Source organism: Lithobates pipiens, unplaced genomic scaffold (genome assembly GCF_037356315.1).
Source record: "Lithobates pipiens isolate NorthernLeopardFrog02 unplaced genomic scaffold, aLitPip1_a1.2 Scaffold_8, whole genome shotgun sequence".
Lineage (NCBI taxonomy): Eukaryota > Metazoa > Chordata > Amphibia > Anura > Ranidae > Lithobates > Lithobates pipiens.
This window is the reverse complement of record NW_027507903.1, coordinates 395452110-395467471: the sequence shown is the minus strand read 5'-3', so window position 1 is coordinate 395467471 and position 15362 is coordinate 395452110.

The window sequence follows — 15362 nt, the reverse complement described above, 5'->3', positions numbered from 1 at the left end:
GTACACATAGGCACACTTTAACCCCCAGTCACCCCCTGATCCCCCCCCCCAGTCACAGTGTCACTGATTGCGGTGATCATTTATTTACTGATCACTGCATTTAGTGTCAGTTGTAACTGTACAAACTGCCAGGGCAGTTAGTGTTAGGTCCAGGGTAGCCCCCTACTCCCCCAATAAAGATTTAACCCCCTGATTGCCCCCCAGGTAAGACTTTCACCCCATTTTGCCAGTGTCACTAAGAGATCGTTTTTCTGATCGCTGCATTAGTGTAACTGGTGCCGCTAGGTAGCTAGTTATTTTTTAGGTTCACCGCCAGGTTTTTATAGCGTTAGGTACCCCCATATACAACCTAATAAATGTTTTAACCCCCTGATTGCCCCTAGAGTTAACCCTTTCACCAGTGATCACGTATGTGTCACTGGTGATGCTGATTAGCCAGTTAGGTATTTCGTTATTTAGGTTCCCCGTCATGTTTTTATATAGCGTCAGGGACCCCCATATACTACCTAATAAAGGTTTTAACCCCTGATTGCCCACAGGTAAGCCAGTGTCACTAAGCGATCGTTTTTCTAATCGCTGCATTAGTGTCACTGGTGAAGCTAGTTAGCTAGTTATTTTTTTCGGTTCACCGCCAGGTTTTTATAGCGTTAGGTACTTCCATATACTACCTAATAAAGGTTTTAACAGCCTGATTGCCCCTAGAGTTAACCCTTTCATCAGCGATCACCGTATAATTGTCACTGGTGATGCTGGTTAGCCAGTTAGTTATTTAGGTTCCCCGTCAGGTTTTTATATAGTGTCAGGGACCCCCATATACTACCTAATAAAGGTTTTAACCCCCTGATTGCCCCTAGTTAACCCTTTCACCAGTGATCACCGTATAAGTGTTGCGGGTGACGCTGGTTAGTTAGTTTGCTTTTTATAGCATCAGGGCACCCACCATTTATTACCCAATAAAGGTTTAACCCCCTGATCACCCAGAGGGTGATATCAATTAGGTTTTAGGGTCAGATAGGGTCTGCGTCGCCCCAGGCAGTGCTAGGTTAGTGCCTGTACCGCTAACACCCATGCGCAAAGCATACACCTCCCGTAGTGGTATAGTATCTGAACAGATCAATATCTGATCTGATCAGATCTATACTAGTGTCCCCAGCTGTTTAGGGTTTCAAAAAAACGCATTGTTAGCGGAATCAGCCCAGATACCTGCTAGCACCTGCGTTTTGCCCCTCCGCCCAGCCCACCCAAGTGCAGTATCGATCGATCACTGTCACTTACAAAACACTAAACACATAACTGCAGCGTTCGCAGAGTCAGGCCTGATCCCTGCGATGGCTAACAGTTTTTTTTGGTAGCGTTTTATATTTAAATCCTGAAGGCGGTGATTGGTTTTCGGGGTCTCGTACGCAGCTAGGCTCCCAAAAAGTCCCCCACATGTGGTATCCCCGTACTCAGGAGAAGCAGCAGAATGTATTTTAGGGTATAATTTCACATATGCCCATAGCATGTGTGAGCAATATATCATTTAGTGACAACTTTGTGCAAAAAAAAAAAAGTTTGTAATATTCCCGCAACTTGTGGCAAAATATAAAATATTCCATGGACTCAACATGCCTCTCAGTAAATAGCTTGGAGTGTCTACTTTCCAAAAGGGGTCATTTCGGGGGGTTTTGTGTTATTTTGGCATTTTATGGCCTTCGAAAATGTGATAGGCAGTGAGGAGTGAAATCAAAAATTTGCACCCTTAGAAATCCTGAAGGCAGTGATTGGTTTTCGGGGTGCCGTACACAGCTAGACTCCCAAAAAGTCCCACACATGTGGCATCCCCGTACTCAGGAGAAGCAGCAGAATATATTTTGGGGTGCAATTCCACTTATAACTATGGCATGTGTGAGCAATATATCATTTAGTGACAACTTTTTGTAAACTTTTTTTTCTTTTGTCATTATTCAATTACTTGGGACAAAAAAAAATATTCAATGGGCTCAACATGCCTCTCAGCAATTTCCCTGGGGTGTCTACTTTCCAAAATGGGGTCATTTTGGCGGGGGGGGGGGGGTTTGTACAGCCCTGCTATTTTAGCACCTCAATAAATGAGATAGTCAGTCATAAATTAAAAGCAGTTTCAAGTCCAGAAAATGTACTCTAGTTTGTAGACGCTATAACTTTTGCGCAAACCAATAAATATACGCTTATTGACATTTTTTTTACTAAAGACATGTGGCTGAATACATTTTGGCCTAAATGTATGACTATAATTGAGTTTATTAGATTTTTCTTATAACAAAAAGTAGAAAATATCTTTTTTTTTTTCCACATTTTTTTTCCATTTATATCGTAAAAAATAAAAATCGCAGAGGCAATAAAATACCATCAAAAGAAAGCTCTATTTGTGGGAAGAAAAGGGCGCAAATTTAGTTTGGGTACAACATTGCATGACTGCGCAATTACCAGTTAAAACCGTGCAGTGCGAAATTGTAAAAAGACCTCTGGTCCTTAGGCTGACAATTGGTCTGGGGCTTAAGTGGTTAAAAGGTACTGGAAGAAACTCTGATAGGAACAGTCTGGCAGTTCCAATGCCACATCAAAATAATAAGAAAAGTTTCTGCATAATAGGCACAACAGCTTGAACTAACAATGATCATAGTGAGCAAAGTGCCATTTTCAACTGTTAAAAGACGACTACTGTAAGTTGCAGGGTTGATAACCCTGTTGCAAACAGCCATTGGAAACTATAGTGCCATTTGTACTGCTAAAAATTATGATATGAAAAACACCAGAGCAAAATGCAATAATGCATTAAAGCGTTTGTTCACCAATGCCAGAAGTCTGCCAAGCAAAATAGGTGAGTTGGAAGCTCTGGTGCATGGGGAGAGATATAACACAAATATTATTATATATTTTTCTTTTGTGGTTGAACTGGATGGACTTGTGCCTTTTTTTAACCTGACTAACTATGTAACTATTTAACTATGTAATGTAATCAGTATTGCTGAAACTTGGCTTCAATCCTCACATGACTGGGTTATTAATATTCCTGGCTATGCACTCTTTTGGAGAGACAGGGTAAAAAGGAAATAATAGCATGCAATGCCAAGCTGTGGTTTCCAAAGTGAGCAAAGTCCTTTCTTGTATTAAGAGAGGTATGGGCTCCAGAGACAGAAATATAATGTTGCCCTGTTCAAATCATTTGTAAGAACTCATCTGGAATTAGCAGATCAGTTTTGGGCACCAGTTCTCAAAAAGGATATCGGGAAACTGGAGAAAGTGCAGAGAAGGGCAACCAAACTGATAAGAGGCATGGAGGAGCTCAGCTATGAGGAAAGATTAGAGGAACTGAATTTATTCACTCTTGAGAAGAGGAGAATAAGGGAGGATATGATCAACATGTTTAAATATATAAGGGGTCCATATAGTGAACTTGGTGTTGAGTTATTCTCTTTACGGTCAACACAGAGGACACAGGGACACTCTTTAGAGTCTAGAGGAAAAGAGATTTCATCTCTAAATATGGAAAGGCTTCTTCACAGTAAGAGCTGTGAAAATGTGGAATAGACTCCCGCCAGAGGTGGTTCTGGCCAGCTCAGTAGATTGCTTTAAGATAGGCCTGGATACTTTCCTAAATGTACATAATAGAACTGGGTACTAACATTTATAGGTAAAGTTGATCCAGGGAAAATCCGATTGCCTCTTGGGTGATCAGGAAGAATTTTTTTCCCCTGCTGTAGCAAATTGGAGCATGCTAAGCTGGGGTTTTTTGCCTTCCTCTGGATCAACTGTGGGTAAAAAATTGGGCATATTCGATTATACAATATTGTTTATTTTATTTTTTATTTTTTTTATGGTTGAACTGGATGGATTTGTGTCTTTTTTCAACCTGACTAAGGGCTCTTTCACACGGGGCGGATCTGTACTAATCCGCCCCATGGACATCCGCTTGCTCAGCAGGGATCGCTCCGTCGATCCCCACTGAGCAGGAAGATGACAGGTCCGTCTCTGCACACTGTACAGGGACGGACCTGTCAGTGCGCCGCTCTCTCCTATGGGAGATCGGCCGAATTTCCGCCAGCAAAAGATTGAGAGCAGGAAATTCCGATCATGTGTATGCAAGTCCGACGCGCAAAAACTCACGCATGCTCAGATTCAACTATGAGATGGAAACTATTGGCTGCTGGCTATTGAACTTCCTTTTTCTAGTCCCGTGGTACGTGTTGTTTATCACTGCGTTCTTGATGGTCGGAATTTGGTATGACTGTGTGTATGCAAGACAGCTTAAGCGAAATCCAGTCGGAATTCCGTATTTGAATTTTTGTATCTGGACTTTCAGTGATATCAGCTTTTTCTAAACAATTTTTCTTTTGAGCACAGTGTTTTTTTTTTCTTTTATTTTAAGAAAAGGATTATAGCCCCTGTCTTTTATTGTTCTGTCAGAAAAGGCATGCTAGATTTTTGTCCTGATGACAACAGTGTTGCTAATCAGGAAGTGAGGGAAATCGGCAACTAGGACAGAGACATATTTAATCTGACAGGAATATTGCATTTTTGTTTGTTTTGCTGTTGGAGCGTTAAACTCATTACCAGAGCCCCAGTGAAACCCAACAGGGGTTCTAACCCTTTCCAGTAAGGAAAAAAACTTGGCTTGGCATGCTCTAAGTAAGCTGTGGCCTATCTACGAATGTGAAGCCTCCTTTGCCAGCTTTCTCCTTAGCATAAGGCTTGCATGGAGTGAACAATTCTGGGAAATAAACACTTCCAGACATGTACCATTATAATTTAGTTTGATCCTATTATTTTTATGAAGTCCATCAGATACCTGACCTAACAATGTGCTGTTTTCATGGTATTTCTGCCAGATGGCAGCAATACAGACTATGCCTTTTTTTACTTTGTATATTACTTTGTATTGTATTTTTAATCCTGTTTGCACTTTTTAAACTATACAGCACTGTGTAAAATGCCATGTGCCATAAAAACAAACAAACAAATAACAAAAAATATATAACTCTGCTACATATTAAATAAGTTAAGCCAACAAAGAATTCCAAATGCCATTGTGTACACTACTGGCTCACATAACATTCCATTATTCTCTAGCTGGTTCCACATGAACTGCATAACTCATAAGGACAGGGATTATGGGGATAATATTGTACACACTAATAGGACATGCTTAATCACAAACAAATAATCATTTCTTTGTAGGGTTTCAGGAAATGAGAGGAAATAATGTAGGTTAGAAAAATGGTTCTGAGGAAATTTGTCTTTTGAAGACGAGAAATGATTATGTTCTCAGACTGACTTTAAGAAAATGATTAGCCCATTGTATTTCCAATGGCTTTTAAAGCTTTAAGCACTAAAATACCCAAACTTGAACTTTAAGTAATAACATTTACGGACCATGTTGCAAAGTTAAATTTCCTTTCATTTCGTGCAGAATGCTACATCTATATCAGTGTGAAAATCAGTGGTCAATTACATTTCACTACAAAATAAATCTTTTGCAGACTATGTTTGCTAAGTTAAATAAGCCAGTACATTGCTTGTGTGCACTCAGACGTGAATTTAATAAAGTACCTTGACAATGCTCCTATGATTAGAAGAACTTAAAGCGACTCTGTCACTAGAATGAAATAGTGCCCATGAATGGACATAATAAGTACTTACCTGTCCTGATGCTGGTGCTGCAGAACACTGCTGTAATGAAGATAAATCATCCCTATAAGTCTCTTCAGAAATGGAAACCTTGGGGAGTGTCGATCATCAGTGGCTCCTCTCACTGACCACTACACTGCTTCAAGGCACAATATTGACAAAGGGGTTAGTGAGAAGAACCACTAAGCAGAAGGGGTGACTAGAAATCTGGCAATACCAGATGTGCGGGTTTCGGAAGAGACTTTATAGAATGATTTCTGCATTGAATTGCCATTTGGCAGTGCAGAAAGTGGAAGGAGTAGGTATGTAGTGGCTATATACCAGGAACTCTTTTTGGGCACAGTTATTTAAGCAACAGAGTCACTTTAAATGCTAAACTGTCTGATCTGAGGGCTTTTCCCCTCTGTTTTCACCTGATGATCTGGTCAATAACACACCTTCTGTATTTTAGTGCCTCCACTGTGGATGAACGAGTACAGCAGCATCTTTGGACAGCAGCATTGTCTGCCTGGGGGAAGGGGGGTGATGTTAGATGTACTAGCGAATATAGATACACCAACAAATTGAAGCCAAGCTCCAGCACTGCAGTTACACAAGCAATCACAGCTAACTTTTTTTTTTTTTGGATAAAGGCTTTACATAAATAAATAAAAGCTGATCATTGTAAGCACCCTGGCAGCGGGAAATAGCTTGTCTCAACCATTTAACTGATACTTTTGCATGAGAGCTTGTTCTGTTGAAAAATAACAGATTTACTGGCAGATTTTTTTTTAAAAAAGTAGAAAGAAGGACTATTAAAAATAAAATAAAAATAAAAATAAAAAGACAGACTGCAGCCATTACATATAATAGTTGGAACTGCAATATAATAAATGTTTTCTTTTGGATTTCATAATGCTTTAAGGCCTCTTTCACGCGAATGATCCATTCAGGCCCCACCTGTCAGTTTTTTAGGTGGACCTGAACGGATGCTCCATAGATTTCTATGGCGCATCGGATGTCAGCGGTGACATGTCCGCTGACATCCGACCTGCTCCGATATGAAAATGTGTGATGGAGGAAAAACCTACTCTGCGGTCCACCATCATCTGATCCCCCATAGGGGAGAGCGGCGCTCTGACAGGTCCGTCCCTGCACAGTGTGCAGAGATGGACCTGTCATCTTCCTTCTCAGCGGGGACCGACGGAGCGATCCCGGCTGAGCAAGCGGATGTCCTTGGGGCGGATCCATGAATTTAATTGTTCATTAATTAAAACATAATTATATATGTCAACTAAATAACTTTAGGCTTGGTTCACACTATTTTGCGAATTGAATGCGGGTTCCCCGCATCCAATTTGCAATAGCAGGATATGTTCGCATATCATCGCAGCGGGTCTTTTTTTTGTGCATCTTTTGGTCTGTTTCAGGTCTGAATTCAGCCCAAAACTTGGGCTGAAATCGGACCTGAAACGGTAAAACCAGGACGCACCAGGCCCCTGCTGTGGGCCACATGCAGTTCATATGTGAACCCAGCCTAAGAAAGAAGTACGGCCAATGCTTTTTTGGTTGTACTTCTTTTGTGAGTCACAGGAGTGCAGTTACTTTTGCTCTCCTGTGACCCAGAGTCAGCTTATGGTGGACTATTGCTCAATATCAGTTGACATCACAGAGCTGTTCAAGGCTTTGGAAGGATCCACCTGGCTGCCTGATTGACAGCTGGCTCGGCATCTCAGCACATGATTGGAAGCCAAAGCCAGCTGCATTCGCCCCTCTCCAAGCCAGCACTCCAGTAAATACTGGAGGAGCAGAGGTATCAATGGTCATATAATCACTCAGTTCTCTGTTTTAGAGCTGTTGTGAGACAGTTGCAGCATCAGTGTAATGGTAGAAGTGAGTATGAAAGTTTGTTTTTTCTATACTTCAAACTTCTCCTTTAATACCTTCTATCCATAGCCCTAAATTTTTGCTGGCTGCTACAGGCCAAATTTAAAATGGAAAGCAGGTTAAATGTAATGTTAATTGTTGTAGTAGTTGGACTTCCACTATTAAGTTAACAAAAGTTCCATTTATGACATTACAAGAGCCTATTAGGTGTATATTTTTTTACACCTAACCGCTCAGGGCTGTCTTAAAATCCAGCAGCCTAACAATCAGTGGACCCATATTATGATATCATTATTAGCTATTCTGATTTATTAACATGGGTAGGAATTTTTATAGACAGTGGATGCATTTTGGATACACAACACAAAAAGGGAGTCCTCAGTTACATAAAACAACAGAAGGTATTCCTTGGAGTTTCGAAGCAAGCTCACCTAGAAATGGAGTATAGTTGGCTCTTATCAGGTGTTCTGTTCTCTCTGTTAAAACAACTCCTAAATATTTAATTCCCTCTGTGCTCCATATGTAGGGAAATTGGGCTTTAAGTTTCTTGCTGATGGAGCTGTCAATCCTGAATCCTAATATGTAGGATTTGTTATCATTTACTTTATAATATGACACTTGACTGAATAGTTGCAATGTGGCATGCGTTGCAGCTAGAGAGGGGCCCACCTCCGTCATAATTACAACCATGTCATCTGCAAATAAGCTAATGGAATGCATTTGTGTACCTATCGGGAATCCTACTATATTTGGGTGAGTTCTAATGCAAATGGCTAGAGGCTCCATTAATAAGTTAAATATCAATGGTGACAAGGGACACCCCTGCCTTGTTCCATTCGCTATGTTGAATGGGGCTGACAGGACGCCTGACATGTAAACTTTAGCTGATGGTCCTGATTATAAAGCCAATATTGCAGACAATACTGAGCCTGTAAATCCAAATGATTTTAAGACTTTGGTCAGATAAGTCCAATGCACTTGGTCAAAGGCCTTCTCCGGATCCAAAGATATGAGCAGAGAAGGCCTTCGCCATACCTGCGCTAAGTGGATGATATTGATTGTGTGGTGCGTGGCATCAGAGGTTTGTCTATTTTTTGTGAACCTGGTTTGGTCTGGGTGTATGATTGTGGGCAATATATCTACAAGACGTAAGGCTATAATTTTTGCATAAAGTTTTAAGTCTGTGTTCAACAACGATATTGGTCTAAAATTTTACGAAGGAGTGGGCATCCTCCCCGACTTAGGCAACGTAACAATTAGAGCTTCGAGCATTTGCTGTGGGAAAGAAGAAGAGGCAGCAGCAGACTGAAAGATCTGTAACAATAGGGGTGACAATTTAAGTTTGAATTCCCTGTAATATTCTCCACTAAATCCGTCTTGTCCAGGTGACTTATTTGATGGGAGAGAGTCAATAGCCTTATGTATTTCTTCTTCGTTAAATGGAAGGTTTAAGGAGTGAACCTGGTCTGGTGTCAATTTAGGTATAGGTAGTTTATTTAGAAACTAGCCAATGATCTCTGGGGTGGGTGGTGCAGTGTGTGGGTCGTCCTTTAAATTGTACAGCATACTGTAGTACAGGCTGAAGGCGTCAGCTATTTTTTGTGGATGGTAAACTTTTGGTTAGTGGTAGGATGGATTATGTATTGTATTTTATGCTTGTATGTGTGTCTTTAAGGGTCTGTGCTAAAAGTTTTCCTGCTTTATTGCCTGTGGAATAATAATTCATCTTAAGTTTCTTGGTTGTTTTCTCAAAGTTTTCGATTAGATGTAGTCGAAGGTTAGATTTTAGTGTAGTCAATTTCTGAGAAATGGATTGAGAAAATTGGTGTTTATTTTGGCTTTCTAAGTCTGCAATTGTTTTAACCAGCTTGTTGAATCTCCGCTGCCTTCTGATTCTTGACCCCAGATCCCAATTGTGTAAGTATACCTCTCATACGCTTTTTGTGCATTCCACAATACAAAGGGGTTAGACACTGAACCTTCATTATCTGCAAGAAAATTTGACAAGTGAGTCTTGATCTTTTCTTTTAAAACTGGTTATTGCAGTAAAAACTTATTGAGTCTCTGAAACGGTTTTGTTCCCAGGGTGGAAGAGTCTGCTACAGACAGAGTTATCGATGCATGGTCCGACCATGTTATTGAGTTTACATCAGTTGATACAGTCTGTAGAAGTACCTGCTGATCTACCAGAAAGAGATAAATTCTGGTGTAAACCCCATGGGGTGGGGAAAAGAAGGTAAAATCCTTCTCGTTAGCGTGCATGCATTGCGAGGCATCATATAAACCCTGTCTGTAAATAGACTGTAACAAGGATGGCTGACACCTAGTGGTGGTGGTAGTCGAGTCCATCAGAGGATCTGGAGTAATATTAAAATCCCCACATATGATTACCCGGCCCTTTTTACATGCTTCAACCTTTTTCATCAACAGAGTTCAATTTGCATATCAGTATTATAAATCTACCCAGGGTCTTGAATCTGCTGAAGTAACTTAAAGGCCACTGTATTGCTATTAAGACCTCTTTGGTTTTGGTATCTGCGTTAGTGGTAAACACAAAAGGGAAACTCCGATGTGTGCATCTAGGTGGTGCCTGTTTACAAAAGTGAGTTTCTTGCGCACACACAACATCACTATGGTGTAAGAACGCTTCTCTCCATAGGGATTTCCACTTCACGGGGTGATTCAATCCTTTGGTGTTAATTGAGATTATATTAAGTGGCGTATTTGGGTGTCAGGATATTTGTTCGAATAGTTCTGGTTAGGGTGTATAACATTCAAACATGTCCTTATGTTAGTACTCACATAAGTAGGCATAGATTGACATAGTCTGCTTACGGTAGTCCAATCTCTTCCGTCCTTTGTTCAGAGTTTGATGTGTCTTCTATTGTTGTCGAACAGAAAACAAACAGAACAAACAACAACGTATGGGGTGGGGTCTCTTCACCCCATGTTCATCCAACATTAAAGAGGTATCAAACCTTTCAAAAGCAGCACTGAGCTGTAACGTGTAATTGGGGAGTTTGTTCGGTCCTGGAGTGAATTTAGATTTGTCCAGGGACAAAAAGTTAGAGATCCATGCAATCTTCCACTAATTATGAGATTTAGCATTTTTGGCGGTGACTTGCTTCCATTCTTGTTCTACTCTGTGAGGGGTGCTAGTGGTCATCTTGTCATCTTCCTCGTCTGGTAAGATGCCCCATTCTTTAAACAATTCGATGCCTTTTTCCAAAGATCTTACGGTAAAAGAACGATTATCTTTTATAATGGAAAGTTTAGTGGGGTACCCCCAATGATAAACAATCTTGTGGTTACGTAAAATCTTTGTTACAGTATTGAGGCTTTTCCTCTTTTGTAGAGTGTATTGCGACAAATCGCTGAACAACTGTAGTTGATGATATTGTGACGGAATTACTTCTTGCTTCCGCATGGTCACCATCAGTTGCTCTTTTATATGGAAAAAATAGTAGTACATCTCTGGATGCTTGTTCTGATATGTGAGATGGCTTTGGCAAATGGTGTATCCTATCGATCGTAACATCCAGGTCGCTGAGATCTGGGATCAGTGCTTTAAACATGGTGGTGGCATAGAGGGACAGGTCTGACTGCTGTGTTGATTTAGGAATTCCTCTAATCTTTAAGTTATTCTGTCTGGACCTGTCCTCCATGTCTGCCATTTTTGCCTTAAGCCAGTCAATGTCCATCTGTCTCTCATCATGGGCATCTACCAAGTTGTTTATAGTACCAGCATATTCCTCCATTTTTGTCTTGATATGGTCCACCCTGTTGTCTAAATCTTGTATGTCACTATTAAGCAGATGCATATAAGTGGCCATATCAGATTGTAATGTGCTTCATAATGAGAGCAGCATGTCTTTTAAGACTGTGTCTAGCACAGGTTGATTTTGCGTGGGGTATGTTTCTATCGATTCCCAGCAAGTCCCTCGTGTCCTCACCAGAGTCAGAGGCCTGACTCACAGCCGGGCTCAATCCGTCCTCATCTAGCCAAGGCCTGGCCTTAGCAGGGCTGTGGGAGGATGGGGTGGAGGCAGAGGGTGATTTCCCGTTAGCGGGATCCTTATTTAAAGCGGAGGTCCACCCTAAAATGGACCTCCGCTCATCGGAATCCCCCCCCCTCCGGCGCCACAATCGGCACCTTTCAGGGGGAGGGGGGTGCAGTTACCTGGATAATCCAGGTAACTGCACCCACTTCCGGGCTAGCTCTCTGCGGAACGGGCGTACGTTACGCCCCCGTTCCGCAAGCGCCCGCCCCCTTCAGCAAGTGCCCCGCTGCCTGCTGGGAAACACACAGCTCCCAGAGGCAGCGGGGACCGTCCGGATTGCGCCGCGCGGCTCGCGCATGCGCAGTAGGGAACCGGGAAATGAAGCCGAAAGGCTCCATTTCCTGATTCCCATACCCAAGATGGCGGCGGGACCCGGCAGCCGAGCGAGCGATTGGCTTCGGGTGCCGACATCGCGGGCGCGCTGGACAGGTAAGTGTCACTATTTAAAAGTCAGCAGCTGCAGTATTTGTAGCTGCTGGCTTTTAAAAAAAAAAAAAAAAACGCGGAGTCCCGGTGGACTCCCGCTTTAACCACTTCCCGACCAGCGCACGACGATGTACGTCGACAGAATGGCACGGGCAGGCATATTGGCGTACAGGTACATCCAATATTCAATGGCACCCTGCCATCGGGAGCGCCGCCGGACTCGATCGCCGTGGGCATCCCCGCAATCGTCTCACGGAGCGGCCGAATGGAGGAAATGCCGTGTAAACAGCATTTCTCCATTCTGCCTAGCAACTAGTGACGCTGATCTCTGCTCCATGTGATTGGAGCAGAGATCAGTGTTCACTAAATGAAAACCCAACCCCCCCACAGTTAGTAACACACCCCTAGGAACACTTAACCCCTACACTGCCACCCACTGGTTAACCCCTTCACTGCCAGTGTCATTTACACAGGAATCACTGCATTTATATAGCAGTGATTATTGTATAAATGACAATGGTCCCAAAAATGTGTCAAAAATGTCCGATGAGTATCCCACAATGTCGCAGTCACAATAAAAATCGCTGATCACCGCCATTACTAGTAAAAAAAAAAAAAAAAAAATTATTAATAAAAATGCTATAAAACTATCCCTATTTTGTAAACACTATAACTTTTGCGCAAACCAATCAATAATCGCTTATTGCGATTTTTTTTACCAAAAATATGTAGAAGAATACGTATCGGCCTAAACTGAGGGAAAAAAATGTTTTTTTATATATTTTTGGGGGATATTTATTATAACAAAAAGTAAAAAATAATGCGTTTTTTTTCAAAATTGTCGCTTTATTTTTGTTTATAGCGCAAAAAATAAAAACCGCAGGGGTGATCAAATACCACCAAAAGAAAGCTCTATTTGTGGGAAAAAAAGGACGTCAATTTTGTTTGGAAGCCACGTCGCACGACCGCGCAATTGTCAGTTAAAGCGACGCAGTGCTGAATCGCAAAAAGTGGTCTGGTCTTTGACCAGCAAAATGGTCCGGTCTGCAAGTGGTTAAAGAGCGGGTACCTTTTTTCGCCGTCCTTTGCTTGGATGTGGTCTTCTGTGTAATATAGGCCTCAGCACCATTTTGGTCCTCCCCTCTGCCACTCAGCGTGTAGAAGTCCGTTAAGCGCTGTGGCTTACGATGCGGTTGCCGCATGTCTCGCCGTCTGTGCGGGCTGGAAGGCTGCTTGGCTGAGTTGCTTACCACCGCTTTAGTCCCCACTCGCACGGAGCTCCGGGGTCACGTGCCCATTCAGCTCCAGCATCAGACCACGCCCCGATTAATATATATTTTCTGTTCCAGTTCAGAACTCAGCTACAAACAATAACAATTGCATTGTTCTTAAATGATAAGTGACAAATTTTCCCCAAATCTTTTTTTATATAATTACGTCAATTTAAATCTACTAACTAAGCACTAAATAAATATGTGAATACATAGAAAAAGTTTTTCAGATTTGAGTTTTTAAGAAAAATAATGTGGATTACCCTATATATACTGTAGGTATGACCACTAGAGAGATTTCACTGGTTAAATGGAAATCCTTAATGGAACGTGTCCATTTTATACAACTAGATCAAACACTGTTTGCTAGCATGATATCAGTTATATTTACATAGCTGCATAATTACATAGTAGGTGAGGTTGAAAAAAGACAGAAGTCCATTAAGTCCAACCTATGTGTGTGATTATATCAGTATTACATTGTATAACCCTGTATGTTGTGGTCTTCAGGTACTTATCTAATGGTTTCTTGAAACTATTGATGCTCCCCGGTGAGACCACTGGCTGTGGAAGGGAATTCCACATCTTGCCGCTCTTACAGTAAAGAATCCTCTACGTAGTTTAAGTTTAAACCTCTTTTCTTCTAATTTTAATGAGTGGCCACAAGTCTTGTTAAACTCCCTTCTGCGAAAACCATGACAAGTAGAATTAGGAACAGCTGGGTGACTGTGGAGAGAGATGATAGCTGGTAATTAGCCGACAGCTGAGCAGCCAGCCCAGAGAAGGAAGGGCTAAGCCAGCCCTGACATACGGTATTTGTATATTGAAATCATATCCCCTCTCAAGCGTCTCTTCTCCAGAGAGAAAAAGTTCAGTGCTCGCAACCTTTCCTCATAACTAATATCCTCCAGACCCTTTATTAGCTTTGTTGCCCTTCTTTGTACTCGTTCCATTTCCAGTACATCCTTCCTGAGGACTGGTGCCCAGAACTGAACAGCATAATCTAGGAGCAGCCGGACCAAAGTCTTGTAGAGCAGGAGAATTATTGTTTTATCTCTGGAATTAATCCCCTTTTTAATGCATGCCAATATTCTGTTTGCCATTGCTGAGCCTATCATCTACTAGGACACCCAGTTCCATTTCCATGCTAGATTCCCCCAGAGGTTCTCCCCCAGTGTATAGATTGCATTGCTATTTTTGCCACCCAAATGTATTATTTTACATTTTTCTACATTGTACCTCATTTGCCATGTATTTGCCCAGAAAAAAGAATTAGGTTTTGTGCCCAGGTCAACCTGATAGCAACATTTTTAAATAAAAATAAATGTATTTAATCAGCAACTTAATTCTACGCTGAAATCAGCCAGAAGTTGTACCTCCCCTGGTCTTATGGCATAACAAAGAAACAGGGAGAAAAGAAAGATTCCCCCAAGAAGAGCAGCAAGAGAACCGTTGCTTGATTACAAAAATATTATTCAATAGATATCAAAAAGAACCACATCAACAACTTTACATAATGAATAGAAACCACATAAGTAAACCACAGACAGTTTAAAAAACAGACAACGTTGTCTAGTTAAAAAGGGGAAAATGCAGCTGCACATACACTTACACACCTCTCACCAATACATCTCCACAGATACACCATATAGATACAGCCTGTCAAGCTAATATTCAGAGGGGTATTGTCATGGTTATGCAGTGATCTTCCTGTGTTTGCTTACCTCCCCTTATGTGTTCAGACTAAGAGGCCAGCCACTTCCACCTGGTGGTTTTTATAACCTCTCCTCTAAGCATGGCTCCACCCCAGGCCCTATCAGGGAGCCCTATATTAACCTGTGCACTGCAGGCCATCAGTGCTGATCAACCATTATGTATTCCTTTGTGTGTTAGCGTCCTGTTTCCTGCTGTGTGCTCTTCTACTGTTTTCCGTTACCGACTTTGGCGTGTCTTTGACTATCCCTGTTTGCCTGTGATCCTGACCTTTTGCCGTGTCCCCGACTATTCTTGTCTGCTTGTGGCTCCGACCTTGGCTTTGTCCCTCACCATCCCTATCCTCCTGTTGCCTACTGTGGGTGTGAGCTGGGGG